This window comes from Mercenaria mercenaria, chromosome 17 (genome assembly GCF_021730395.1).
Source record: "Mercenaria mercenaria strain notata chromosome 17, MADL_Memer_1, whole genome shotgun sequence".
NCBI lineage: Eukaryota > Metazoa > Mollusca > Bivalvia > Venerida > Veneridae > Mercenaria > Mercenaria mercenaria.
This window is the reverse complement of record NC_069377.1, coordinates 12,473,911-12,489,511: the sequence shown is the minus strand read 5'-3', so window position 1 is coordinate 12,489,511 and position 15,601 is coordinate 12,473,911. Positions and strand designations below refer to the sequence as shown.

Below are 15,601 nucleotides of genomic sequence, written 5' to 3'. Positions count from 1 at the left end.
TCATTTTTACGAAAAACAAGTGCTGTCTCCATAGGATGACACATGCCCCCGATGGCACTTTGAATGAATATTTATGGCCGATGTTAGAGTTTAGGACCTTTGACCTACAGAGCTGGGTCTTGCGCGTGACACGTCGTCTTACTGCGTCACACATTCATGCATAGTTATTTTAAAATCCACACATGAATGACAAAGATATGGACCGGACATGCCCATCAGTGCACTATCATGAAAAATTACCTTTAACGTCAAAGTATGACTTTGACCTTTGAGCTACAGATCTGAGTCTTGCGTACGACACGTCGTCTTACTGTGGTACACATTCATGCAAAGTTATTTGAAAATCCATCCATCGATGACAAAGATATGGACCGGACACGCCCATCAATGCACTATCCTTTAACGTCTAAGTGTGACCTTGACCTTTGAGCTATGAACCTGGGTCTTGCGCATGACACGTCGTCTTACTGTGGTACACATTCATGCCAAGTTATTTGAAAATCCATCCATCGATGACAAAGATATGGGCCGGACATGCCCATCAATGCACTATCCTTAAACGTCTAAGTGTGACCTTTACCTTTGAGCCACGGACCTGGGTCTTGCGCGCGACACGTCGTCTTACTGTGGTACACATTTATGCCAAGTTATTTAAATATCCATCCATCGATGACAAAGATATGGACCGGACACACCCATCAATGCACTATCCTTTAATGTCTAAGTGTGACCTTGACCTTTGAGCTACTGACCTGGGTCTTGCACGCGACACGTCGTCTTACTGTGGTTAACATTCATGCCAAGTTATTTGAAAATCCATCCATCGATTACAAAGATATGGACCGGACACGTTCATCAATGCACTATCCTTTAATGTCTAAGTGTGACCTTGACCTTTGAGCTACGGACCTGGGTCTTGCGCGCGACACGTCGTCTTACTGTGGTACACATTCATGCCAAGTTATTTGAAAATCCATCCATCGATGACAAAGATATGGACCGGACACGAAAATTGCGGACAGACCGACAGACTGACAGACCGACAGACAGACAGACGGTTCAAAAACTATATGCCTCCCTTCGGGAGCATAAAAGTTCATATTTTCAAAATATTTTATTTTTACCAAATAAAAAAATGTAATATCTAAAATAAAAGAACTAGATGTTTCCTGCAATAATTACATACTTTTTTTTTTTTACAAAAGATGGTGAAATTAAATAATCTGAATGGCAACAAAAAAAACAGTCAATACCTGGGAGTATTATACTTATTATATTATTAAATATAAACATTAGGTAACTATACCACATGGAAACTCTTCCCTGTTTTTCAATTTTGTAACATCTCAACAGTTGTATAATAAGAATCCATTTGATATAATTTTTTCCGCAGTTGAGAGAGAGAGAGGGTGTTAACATTGCGCTGATACAATTTATGTGATACGGCAACTTTCCAACTTTCAAAGACGGAAGACCGCGAGGTGCTGCTCCAGCCATGATTTCAGACATGAACAGGCATCTGGGTAGATTCATCGATGTTCTGTAAGCCAGCTGGATGGCTTCCTCTTGTGAAAGAAGTCTACATACCAAGACTTAGTAAGGTTTCTAATCCACAGCGGTGAGGGCAAAATATTTAAGTCAGCAAGCTTAATCAATCGGACACAGATGTTCCTCAATTTGGTATAGTTCAGTTCAAAAATGAGCCCTATGCATTTGTTTTACAAATATTAAATTTGAAAAAAAGCTGAGCATAATACCATTTTCTGTATTTTTTTAAAAACAATTAAAAATGGGGCCTATGTCCGCTTAATCCTCATCATGCTGGACACGATTGATTCTGCCTTTGCGACCAGTGTGCAGTCTGAACATGATCTGCACTGTTCGCCATTCAGTCTGTATCTTTTTGGTAAGCACCCCTTTTAACAGTTAATGGTACTGTCCAAATTGAAAGACAGACAAGTTCATTATAGAAATTTAGCAGGGTAAGGGTTAAGCTGATTCACCAAGCCTGCATACCCAGGTTTCTTTTCTTACAGGAAAAGTAAGTTATCAAAACTACATTACCGTAAAATCGTTTAATTTTGTGGGCATGAAATTTTGTGATTAGGCCAAAATGGGTATTTCATTGAGATGAGATTTTGTGGAAGTCAAATAAATGGGACTTTTTCTATTCACTGGCATCTAATTTTGTGGACTGAGGAAAACCATGAAAATTAGTCTTCCACGAACAGTAATGATCTAACAGTGAATGAAAAAACAACAATTTTTTGGGGTTGTCATAAACATGACAATTTTGATAATGAATGCTGATAAAATATTAATGGAAATCTATACATAAATTTATCATGTCCTTGACTTAGGAAATCATGATGCATGTTTTGCAAAAAATCATTTTCCAGAAGAGAATTATTTTAAAACCCAATAAATCAACTGCTAAACTTCTAAGAAACATTTCCAAAATGATGATGGAATTTCTACATCCATATTTCACAGAGAGGCAAAAAATCTGTTTTGGAAAACAATTTTTACTACAAACCGAGTTTTAGAAAATTTTCTTCACTACAAAGTTAGGGCAATAGGCTATGCAGATAAGATTTTCAGAAAATAACAAAATGGACAGGACATTTTTGGCAAGTTTCAAGTTAGCCTTAAAACAGTGTCCAAAAGAAAATTACATAGCACACAAGAATTTTGTAATACCTTTTTAAGTAAAAATTGTTAGTAAGCTCTATCTTAGCTTCTATCTTATATGAGCCGCGTCATGAGAAAACCAACATAGTGGGTTTGCATCCGCGCAGTCTGGTCTGGATCCATGCTGTTCGCTTTTAAAGTCTATTGACAACTTCCCCACAAATACAACAAGACAGTGGAGATGGAATTCAAATTAAATGTATCATCTTTAGTCAAAATCATCATTAAGAACATTCTCATTTATCAAGATTGGCTGACATAGGTAGCACAAGACATCCTATCAGGAGGGAATGCTCAAATCCTGGACTAAACATTCTGTTTTGTTGAATAAAGACTGACTGAGGACAGCATGTTTATAGTCGTTTAGACTCCATCTCAGGTTCATGTAGGGAAATATTTGCAGGAAAGAGGTCAACACTGGTAATGATATACCCACACTGCTCCAGTTTACTATCAAACATGTATAACTGTTAGTCAAAACAAACATCCTTAACCTTAAAACTATTTTCCATACAGTCACATCTGTCATAATGCAGGTATTTGGGATACATATGTGATATATAGATATATCTTACATAAATAAAGTCATATCTACATATTGTGGTGCAATTTATCACCTTGACAAATCCTCACCTGCCAGAATTTTTACCTGTATCTCACCTTTATTTACATTTTATCATCAAGTTTATGTCACCTAAATGATAATTAACAAAACAAAAGACTTAAGACTTACATACTTGCAAAGATAATGATAACTTAGTCATAACTATGTTTAATGTGAGATCTCAGTATCAAAAAAATATTGTATTAAATTTTATGTTTTTTTTTTCTTTGCTTGGGTGGCGGGCTCTGCTAAGAACAGTTTTGCAACAGCTCGTTTTGCTTAAGGTTCAAAGTCATACCAATACATCATCATTGGTAATATGGCAACTTCTTAGATTAAATGGAGTAAGAGAAAAAAAGTCCCTTCTAGCATTTTGTCACGCATGGCTGGGTACCTGGGTAAGACCACTGGCTTTCAGACAACTTTCAAAAATAAATTGAAACTAGAACACAGTGGCAGAGGCTTTCATGTAATAGTATGGAGCTAAGTCAAAACTAGACAGTGTTCTTGCCAGTACTAATCTGTTCTCTGCATATATCAAGTACTAATCTGTTCTCTGCATATATCAAATAACTTCCTCACGTACATTATTAGAAGAGAAACAAAAAGAACCATTTGCAAAACACATTTGCTCATATGATGTCCAGTTGGGGTAAACAAGTGTATACCTTTCCAGTCTCAAGTATACTGTCACCTTGACCTTCCACAAATGACCCCAAAAACAACAGGTGTAATCTACTGAGACAAGAAGGCAATCAAATTAACTGGAAAGAGATGAAATGAGCCGTGCCATGAGAAAACCAACATAGTGGGTATGCGACCAGCAAGGATCCAGACCAGCCTGCGCATCCGCACAGTCTGGTCAGGAACCATGCTGTTCGCTAACAGTTTCTCTCATTGTAATAGGCTTTGAAAGTGAACAGCATGGATCCTGACCAGACTGCGCGGATGCGCAGGCTGGTCTGGATCCTTGCTGGTCGCATACCCACTATGTTGGTTTTCTCATGGCACGGCTCAAATCATTCTAAAGCTATATATCTGAAACCACGTTCTATCTCAAGGTCATTATAACCTTGACCTTTGACACTTGCAAAAATCCTATAAAGTCTGACTGCCCTACTCAAAACTATTTTAGTAACTGACCAGAAATTGTATGGGACCTTTAACTTGATCATCTTCAGCTCACACACAAATCATATTATAAATGTATAATGGCTGGTGGCAAAACATTCTCTAGTTATTGATCAGAAACCATTTTTGTCTCAAGGTCACTATGACCTTGACTTTTGACCTCCTGAATTCAAAATTTCTTTCACAGATTGGAAGCAGTTCTCAGTGTTATGGACACTGTGACCTTGAACTTTGACAACTGACCCCAAAAGGCAATAAAGGTCATCTACTGGCCACAGGTAATCATCCTATTTAGGTTTGTCCACTGTCATATGTTTTTGATCAGTCCCAAGGTAACTATGACCTTGACCTTGGACCTTGTGAACATAAAATAATAGGGATCATCTATTGACCACAAGCTATCATCCTACATAGTTTGCCCATAGTAAACAAAAGCAACCAAGAGTTTACTGGCAGACCAACCAATGGCTATGTACAAAACAATATACCACCTATTCTTTGAAGGGGGACATAAAAGTAACTGCTAAATCTGCGTCTATGTCAGTAGGATGCTTAGAGGCAGCATTTACTTGCAGGACTTTATAGCAGTGTTGCGTATAGGGGGCATTTACTTGCAGAGGTAGATAGCAGTAGCTTGCTTACAAGGAACATTTACTTGCAGTGCTATATAGCAATGCCTTCCTTACAAAGAATATTTACTTGCAATGCTTATAGCAGTGCCTTGCTGACAAGGAATGTATTTCACAGGGCTTACAGCAGTGCCTTGCTTAGAAGGAACATTTACTTGCAAGGCTTATTAACAGTGCCTTGCTTACAAGGAACATTTGCTTGCAGCGCTTATAGCAGTGCCTTACAGGGAATATTTACTTTCAGTCTTATATAGAAGTATGTTTCTTAGAGCATATCACAAAGCTGGTGTTCTTTAAAACAAAGAAAAAAATCTGTATGCTTATTTAGGGAAGAATACTGTGTATGTGGACATTTACTTTGCAGTATATTTAATTACAGGAGGCTTAGGCAGCATAGAGCATTTACCTGTTAGCTTAGACAGCAGCATGTTGTTTACACAGCATATTGTAGGCTTATGTAGCAGAAAATTTCCACAGGGTAAGCTTATACAGAAGTGAGCATTTACCTGTAAGCTTATACAGAAGTGAGCATTTACCTGTAAGCTTATACAGAAGTGAGCATTTACCTGTAAGCTTATACAGAAGTGAGCATTTACCTGTAAGCTTACACAGAAGTGTGCATTTACCTGTAAGCTTACACAGAAGTGAGCATTTACCTGTAAGCTTATACAGAAGTGAGCATTTACCTGTAAGCTTACACAGAAGTGTGCATTTACCTGTAAGCTTACACAGAAGTGAGCATTTACCTGTAAGCTTACACAGAAGTGAGCATTTACCTGTAAGCTTACACAGAAGTGTGCATTTACCTGTAAGCTTACACAGAAGTGAGTATTTACCTGTAGGCTTATACAGAAGTGAGCATTTACCTGTAAGCTTATACAGAAGTCAGCATTTACCTGTGAGCTTATACAGAAGTGAGCATTTACCTGTAAGCTTATACAGAAGTAAGCATTTACCTGTAGGCTAATACAGAAGTAAGAATTTACCTGTAGGCTTATATAGCAGCATGTTGTTTTAGAAAGCTTTACTTGCTTTTTTCACAGAAAGCATTTATTTCAAGGCTAATATTGCAGTGGGTTATTTACAGAGAGCCTTTATCTTAGTATGTTATTTACAGAAAACATTTACTTTCAGGTTTATATAGCAGGATGCCACTTACAGTGAGTATTTACTTGAATGCTTATGTTACAAAAGGATGCCTACTAGAAGCATTTTCATAGGTTTATAAGCAGTATCCTGTTTACTGGGAATCCGTATTAGGTTACATTGTTTAAAGGGACATTTACCTGTACACTTACATTGTGACATATTGGCTACAAGTGGTGCTATTATCCATGCAGGCCCAATGACAAATGGCTGATCTCATGTAGCAGTAGATCTCATGTAGTAGTAGATCCCATGTAGCAGTGTATCTCATGTGACATAAGGGTAGATCTCAGGTGGCATCATGTGGCAATTGATCACATGTGGCAGTAGATCTCTCGTGACATTACAGTAGATCTTACATGGTAGCATATTCCATGTGGCAGTGGATCTCACTTGGTAGTATATTCCATGTGGCAGTGGATCTCACTTGGTAGTATATTCCATGTGGCAGTGGATCTCACTTGCTTGCATATTCTATGTGGCAGTGGATCTCACCTGCTAGTATATTCCATGTAGCAGCGGATCTCACTTGGAAGTATATTCCATGTGGCAGTGGATCTCACTTGGTAGTATATTCCATGTGGCAGTGGATCTCACTTGCTAGTATATTCCATGTAGCAGTGGATCTCACTTGCTAGTATATTCCATGTGGCAGTGGATCTCACTTGCTTGCATATTCCATGTGGCAGTGGATCTCACTTGGTAGTCTATTTGGTGGCAGTAAATTTTGCATGGCATTAGAGTAGATCTAATGTTGAAGCATATTTCATGTGGCATTGTCTTTCATGTGGCAGCAGATCTAAGGATGCAACAGATCTGATATTGCAATAGAGAAGATATTAACCTATCTTCAAAAGCTTCTCTTGTTTGCTCTAGTCTATGTTCTAACACATCATGCAACAACATCTTTCTAAAAATAAGATCATCTGAAAAAGAGAGTGAAACCACTGAAACAATGAAAATATATTTCTATTTCACCTTTAGCCTGCTAAATTTCTAAAGAAGACTGGTCCCTCATTCAATTTGGGCAATACCATTTATTATTTGAAGGGGTATTCACTGAGAATTTACTGAGTGAATAGCAAACAGTGCAGACCATAATCAGCCTGCACAGAGGTGCAGGCTGATTTTGGTCTGCACTGGTCACAAAGACAAAAACACATGCCGCCAGCAGGCTAAAGGTTAACTGACCACAACTTTTCATCATTGTTACAACCGTGATGATATTTTCCTAAAAGGTACCATTTTTTTGCTGCAACAAGTGCTAATGTTCCTAGTTTTATGAAACATATATCATTTTTGTCATGCAACAAACACTAATATCTTCAGAATTTGTTTCACCAAAAGAAATTTTATATGTTGCTGAAACAAACAGAACTATTCATTCAAAGGTCCAATTTTAATTGCAACAGACAGCTGATATCAGTACTGTTTCATCAAAAGTTTCATTTTTCTGCTGCAACAAACAAATGTTTCATATTTTTTGTGCTATAACAAAACATAACAATTTTTGTGATATTACAAAAAATTACAAAAAAAATGTCTTTAGAATTTGTTTGTCAGAAGGGTCATTCTGTGATGCAACAAACGGTAACGTCTGTGATGTTTGAGCTACAACAACAGACACCAATTGCTTCATCAAAAGTGTGCTGCAATTTATCAAAAGTACTGTAAAAGACATTTCAGTTTGTGGGCATGAAATTTTATCATTTTAAACAATTGTAAATGGGGATATAAATCCATGGATTTAAGAATAGATGAAATGAGTAAGTGTTTTGTTTTTTGGGGTTTAATTTCGTGGACAGACTCAATGATGAAATCCATGCAAATCGACAAAGTTCAATGATCACCCAGTATCATTTCTCTTTTATGAAGCAAATATCAAGGTCTACAATTTTAGAGTGCTATTCTAGTGCTTCAAGAAATAAAGTGTCTTAAGATATGGTATTATCAAATGTTCTGTTCTTCAACAGGCAACAATGCCTTTAGAAGCAATTTCGTGACTGAAAAGCGTCATTTTGTGCTGCAACAAACAGCAATACAAATTATTATTTAATTCCTAGTCCCTGTGTAACAATTACTATTAACAAAACTGTCTATCCCTAATTATCATAAAGCTGAAATTTTTTTTTTGTCTGCTTTAAGTAGGCAAAGAAATTCAAAATAGGTATTAAAACAGGAAATAAGGGCAGGAACTTATTTCAAAATCATGACCTTTCACAATATATTGTAAACACAAGTGATTTTGAATACAATCTTGATACTTAAGGTTAAATTTATCTGCTTTATCTATACAACTGTACAAAATCTCCCAAGTTTATATTTAAAACTTCAGAGTTTTTTTTAAAATTAGGCCTGTTTGTTTCTTGTGTCATTTTAAGTTTTAATGAAGCTGACTATATTTTAAATTAAGATGACTTCAGATATCTGTTTGGAAAGCAATTTTCATATCAATTATTTACAAAAACAAATTCCAAGGGCCATAACACTGATCTTATGGATGAAATCTTGCTGGTTATCAAATGTATTTAAAGTCTTGTTGGCATAATATATATATTTATTATATGCTTTGTGATAAAGAAATGTGACCTGTGAATATGTAAACACACATAAATCAATTTTTACTAAATCAAGATAGCCTACTCAAGGGTCATAACTCAAGCATTCTTTGCGCCAAAGTTTTGGCGATCTTGTGGCCATATACATTAAGTGTTAGTTTCATAAAGACTGCTCAGGAAATGACATCCCTTATGTGTTAACAATGTGAAATACAATGATCCTGACTATATTAAGGGATATAACTCTGGTGTTATTCATTAAATCTTGCCAATATCTAATATGTGCAAGATCTTATAAACAAAATAAACATTGTTAAATTATTTAATTTTTGTGCGCATAAAATTTCATGGCTTAACCCTTATCATGCTGGACATGATTGATTCTGCCTTTGCAACCAGTGTACATCTTGATCAGAATGCAGTCTGATCATGATCTGCAATGTTTGCCATTCAGTCAGTATTTTTTTTGGTCAGCATCCCTTTTAATAGTTAATGGAACTGTCCAAATTGAAAGATAGACAAGTTCATTATAGAAATTTAGCAGGGTAAACGTTAAGCAAAAATGACTATTTTGCCAGGATATGAATTCATGGATATCAACTTCTTAAAATCAAATGAACCTGACTTCCGTGTTCATACATTTGGAATCAAAGTTCATGGATTAGTGTTACCAAGAACTAAAGTTAGTCCCCAACAAGTATGATTTCACAGTAATCGTATATTCTAAGTTTCATAAAAAAAAATTCAAGCAATAAAGCATCAGATTCTAATGTGTTAACAATGTTAAATATTGCAATTCTGACTAATTCAATGGGCAAAAGTCTTGTTTTTAATCCAAGGGCAAAAACTCTTGTTTTTAATCCAAGGGCCAAAACTCTAGTTATATTGATAATCATTCTCTACCTTTCAGCCTTAAACATTCCTAGCAAGTTTTCTAGATTGCTCACAAAATGTGGCCTCTAGACTGCTAAAAAGTTGCAGAGTTTTCCTTAAATGACTGTGAAAATAATTCTGGAAGTGTCTGCATTTATGCAAATAAACTGATAGCTGAAGTTTCGGCACAGCCAAATGAAATTTAGTAACCTTAACTGCCAACTATATACAGCTGGTTTTAGAAGCACCCACCAAAAAGCATGATGTGTCATATGTAATTCAAGCACAATATTTAAGAAAACCTGCTTTTTCATTGGATATTTTCACAAAATTTTAATATTTGTTAATGGTTAGAATATTAATTAATGATAATACAGCAGTAATTTGGTTAAAAAATGTGCTTCCATGTTAGATTAGAGAAAAAAGTCCCTATTAAACAGATCCTGATTTTTCCATTTTTAGTGCATTAAATTGCTCATAAACTCGGGGCCAAATGGGCATTATTTCACTTGTGGAATGTATTTTACATAAAATAAGACATTTTTCATGCTTGTAATCACATCTTTTCAAGTTGTTTACTTGAAAACCAAAGTAGGGTGTTTATTTTTTGGACCAATTTCTGATATGTAGCAATATGAGGGTACCTGACTTCAGTTGACTTGCATTTCACTGTGTTCTATTCACCACCCCCTTTTTTTCATTTTCTTGAAGCAAATATATGGATCTCTTGTGGAAAGTAGGTCCACAACAGAGTGAAAATCTAGAAACTGTAACAAAACTGACATGAAGTAGCTGGATTTCATATGAAACAAAGAACAATTTCTTTTATTGGTATATAGCCTAATATCCAATTAATTGTTTTTTATTACCTCCCTTTATAGCTTCAACTTAAACTAGAGCTATCACTAAAGGTGATGAATGTACCCCCCGCATGCACTGACACAGCAATCTGACTAAAGTACTTGATCTTCTAAACGAAGATCTGAGATCGACCTGTTCACATTCGTCTTCTGTATATTTTGGATTTCCATTATTGCTATTTTTATGTTATCCAATCAGACGACTTGTTCGATTGTCAAAGGATAAGAAAAATATGCGGTTATTCCAGGACTCGAACCCGGGACTCCTCGCTTACAAAGCAAGTGGCCTACCGACTGAGCTAACCGGCTATCTCATACATTACGACATAAGAATTGTAAATATCAAAAGTCAATGCTACATGTAGATTTGCAAGATGTTGTAAGCTAGGCTCTGATTGGCTAGCGAAAGAGCCGTCAGAACGAGGCAATGAATAGGTCGTTTTCAGATCCTATGCGTAGCGTAATATAGGAGATGTACTTTAGTCAGATTGACTGACACAGTACATTGCAATTTGACGCACACAAGATTGCATAATTATGTGGACTGTATGTATATAGACTGTATGTATACAGTAAAGTGTATACAGTAAAGTAACAAAAAACAAAGTCCCATAACTATGCAGAATATTTATCTAAAAGAATGTAACATGCACCATGCACAACTAGGGTTGGTAATGATCACTTGTGTGAAGTTTCATTAAATTGTGTGCAAGGGTTTGGTAGATTAGGCACGCACAAGATTGCATATGCAGACTTATGTACATAGTATGTTAACAAGAAACAAAGTCCCATAACTCTGCAATTTTTGTCGCTGAAAGAACCTAACATGCCCCATGCACAACTACTGTTGTTACTGATCACTTATGTGAAGTTTCATTAAACTGTGTCAAGAGGATGAGGAGAGATGGTGCGCACAAGATTGTGTCTATGTATATAGTATAGTAACAAAAAAACAAAGTCCTATAACTTTGCAAATTTTTTTTCTGAAAGAACCTAACATGCCCCATGCACAACTACTGTTGGTACTGATCACTTGTGTGAAGTTTCATTAAATTGTGTCAAGGGGATGAGGAGAGATGGTGCGCACAAGATTGTGTCTATGTATATAGTATAGTAACAAAAAAACAAAGTCCCATAACTCTGCAATTTTTTTTTCTAAAAGAACCTAACATGTCCCATGCACAACTACTGTTGGTACTGATCACTTGTGTGAAGTTTCATTAAATTGTGTCAAGGGGATCAGGAGAGATGGTGCGCACAAGATTGTGTCTATGTATATAGTATAGTAACAAAAAAACAAAGTCCCATAACTCTGCAATTTTTTTTTCTAAAAGAACCTAACATGCCCCATGCACAACTACTGTTGGTACTGATCACTTGTGTGAAGTTTCATTAAATTCTGTCAAGGGGATAAGGAGAGATGGTGCGCACAAGATTGCGTCTACGGACAGACGGACAGACAGACAGACAGACAGACAACCTGAAACCAGTATACCCCCCCTTACAACTTTGTTGTCGGGGGGTACAAAAAAAGTTAATACGCAATACTAAAAGTAGCGCTTTTCTAATCATGTAAATGTACATAACATCTATTTGGACAACTGCTGTATCTGTTTTTAACACGTAATAAAAAGTCTTATGAAACTTAAATGTCACGCTGGTATAAATCCATCCCATTAGTACGTGCAACCTTATAAAGGGAAGATCCTGCACTTTACTTTACAAGGGAAATAACTCAAGCGCAACTGGAACAATCTTGCCCATTACTGTTCCTGTGCGATATGATAGAAACTATATACATTCTGTGTAAATATTATGAAATTTCCTCAAGAAATAAAGTATCCAATGTGCTTAAAGTAATAAATAAAACTGCAACCTGATGCTGGCCAGGTGAGCTAAACGGCAGCTGCAGCCCAGCTTTTAAAAACAAACTATTAATGTATTTGTTTGAAGACATGTAACAGAATTAAAAACAAAAATTTAAAAGAAAAATATCTTTCAATTTAGCTGCTACAGAAAGAGAAAAAAAAAGTTTGGGCCATGCAGGCAAGTTCTTCAAAATCATGAACATCTCAGGGCAGTTTTTATTTAAATGAATTATGGTCTTAAACCAGTGCCACCTAATTGTTAACGTGCAGCCTGGGAATCATTAGCTCACGAAGTGCACTGTAATCAAAAGTTTGAAACACTTTTTATGGAAAAAAAATCCTATTACAGTTATTTGTTAAGAGATTTTTAATAGGAGGTTTATATGGCTTCATTATCCTCATTGTCAAACATTGCACAGGGTGACTGCAATGCTGGTAGAAGGGGAGCTATACAGCCCCAAGCAATCTGTACATTTTTTACCCTATAACCTACTGAAACTAGATGAGTGTCCGCAAGACACAGATGCCTCTCACTGTGTAGTGTATGGCACTTTGACAATAGAACATTTATAATGGACCTTAAGTGTGGCACTATAAACTTACAGCTATGGATCTAAGTCTTGCAATGGACATGTCAGCACTGGTATCCTGAATGTTTATGATAAGTTATTTGAATATCTATCAATCTATAAACATGAGGGCCATACTGGCCCTAACTCACACACCTGACCTTGACTAACTGACCTTGAAAATATGTTTGTAAGTTTAATGAAGCTCTGCCAAGCAGCTCAAGGGTAAAGTCATTAAAAGATCTAGTGTCCCCTTAAAGGGACCTAGGGTCTCTATTTGAAGAAATTTAACAGAGGACTTTATGAAAATGATATAGACCAAGTTTGATGAAGATCTATTGACCACTTCATGAGGAAAAGTTGTTTAAAGGTATGTTATATATATATATTTATATTTCTTGCTCTAGCAACCCCTAAAAGGGGACAAGTGCTCCAACTGGAACAGATTTTAGAGAAGACCTTACAGAGATGCTACAGACCAAGTTTGATGAACATCCATCAACCGTTTCATGAGAAGAAATTATTTAAAGGTTTTTCTATTTCTAGCAGCCCCCATTGAACAAGTTTGTGAGAGGAACTTACAATGATGCTACAGACCAAAATTTAATAAGATCCATGACAAGTTTGGGCTCTAATGACCCCTACTAATGGTCAAGCGTTCCACTTTAAACAACTCTAAGAGAGGATCTTCTAAAGATGTTACAGACCAAGTTTGATGAAGTACATGAGAAGAAGTTGTTTAAAGGTATTTCTATTTTTAGAATAAATTAAACGAATCAATTGAACTCTCTTACTGTACCTTAAGTCCTAACAAATAATAGTGCAAATCACACATTTTCGTTAGAACAACAAAGGTCCGAGTCAAAGCTCAATTACTGAAAATCAGTCTGAAGGTTTCGGTAGTGCAAATGTTTTACAAAATCATGAAATTGGCAATGAAGGGGAGGTAAACCTGTTTATAATTTGAGCCGCACCATGAGAAAACCAACATAGTGCATTTGCGACCAGCACGGATCCTGACCAGCCTGCGCATCCGAGCAGTCTAGTCAGGATCCATACTGTTCGCTTTCAAAGCCTACTGCAATTAGAGAAACCTTTAGCGACCAGCATGGATCCTGACCAGACTGCAAATGCATTATGTTGGTTTGCTCATGGTGCGGCTCATTTGGTAACATTCACAAACCATACTGGGCAGATGCTTTTTACATTTTGCTCTTAGAATTATTTTTACTCATCGTCTCGATTTAATTATTAAATATGCAGATGAAAGAATTAAAATGATATGCAATTAAAACAGCTGCAACTGACTTTCTATGATAAATGCAGTTGTGTATTCATAAATGTTTATGTCAAATTTCAGAAATGCAAAATTTATGCTACAGCTGTATGGCGCATGCTACCTTCAGAATTGCCAGAAAAAAATCTGGACAAAAAAATGATGAAGAAAACAACATATAAGTGACCTATAATTGTGATGATGCGATTTTAAACCAAACAAAATAAATAAATAAATATCTAGTACCTTAATTAAAAACAAGAGGGCCATGAAGGCCCTGTATCACTCACCTGACCTATTGACTTTAAGATCATCAAGATTAACATTCTGACCAAGTTTCATAAAGATATGGTCATAAATGTGATCTCTAAAGTCTTAACTAGCTTTTCCTTTGATTTGACCTGGTGACCTTGTTTTTGACCCCACCTGACCCAGATTCAAACTTGACCTAAAGATCATCAAGATTAACATTCTGACCAAGTTTCATGAAGATACATGATACACAGTCATATATGTGGCATCTAGAGTGTTAACAAGCTTTTTCTTTGATTTGACCTAGTGATCTAGTTTTTGATCCAACCTGACCCAGATCTGAACTTGACCTATAGATCATCAAGATCAACATTCTGACCATCTTTCATTAAGATATGGTCAAAAATGTGGCCTCTACCGTGTTAACTAGCTTTTCCTTTGATTTGACCTGGTGACCTAGTTTTTGATCCTACATGACCAAGATTCAAACTGGACCTTGAGACCATCAAGATTAACATTTTGACAAAGATTCATGAAGATACAATCATAAGTATGGCCTCTACAGTGTTAAAAAGCTTTTCCTTTGATTTGACCTGGTGACCTGGTTTTTGAACCCAGACAACCCAATACTGAACTCATCCAAGATTTTATTGAGGATAACATTCTGACCAAGTTTTATTAAGATTTGGCCAAAATTGTGACCTCTAGATTGTTACACAGTATTTACCCTAAGGGGTACCAAATGTTTAAAGACTCTATAGTTCTCACTCAGTTTTATTAATAAAACTGAGTGAGAACTATAGAGTCTCTAGATTGTTAACAAGCTTTTCCTTTGATTTGACCTGGTGACCTAGTTTTTGACCCCAGATGACCCAATATCAAATTCACCCAAGATTTTATTGAGAGTAAAATTCTGATAAAGTTTCATTAAGATTTGGCCAAAAATGTGACCTCTAGTGTGTTAACAAGCTTTTCCTTTGATTTGACCTGGTGACCTAGTTTTTGATCCCAGATGACCCAATATCGAATTCTTCCAAGATTTTATTGAGGATAACATTATGACCAAGTTTCATTAAGATTGGGCCAAAATTGTGACCTGTAGAGTGTTAACAAGCTTTTCCCTTGATTTGACCTGATGACCTAG

At 36.2% G+C, this 15,601-nt stretch overlaps 1 protein-coding gene and 1 long non-coding RNA gene across 2 annotated transcripts in view; both read right to left on the bottom strand.

Moving 5' to 3' along the window:
• Nucleotides 1-6,474, bottom strand: part of LOC123537364 (uncharacterized) — a 109,504-nt gene extending 103,030 nt beyond the window's left edge. The window contains exon 1 of the mRNA XM_053529062.1: nt 6,354-6,474. The gene's annotated coding sequence lies outside the window, so the exon portion shown is untranslated. The remainder of the gene's footprint in view (nt 1-6,353) is intronic.
• Nucleotides 6,475-6,528: 54 nt separating this feature from the next.
• LOC128550291 (uncharacterized) overlaps nt 6,529-15,601 on the bottom strand; it is a 37,110-nt gene continuing 28,037 nt past the window's right edge. Inside the window, exon 5 of the long non-coding RNA XR_008368206.1 lies at nt 6,529-7,127. This is a non-coding gene — a long non-coding RNA (uncharacterized LOC128550291). The remainder of the gene's footprint in view (nt 7,128-15,601) is intronic.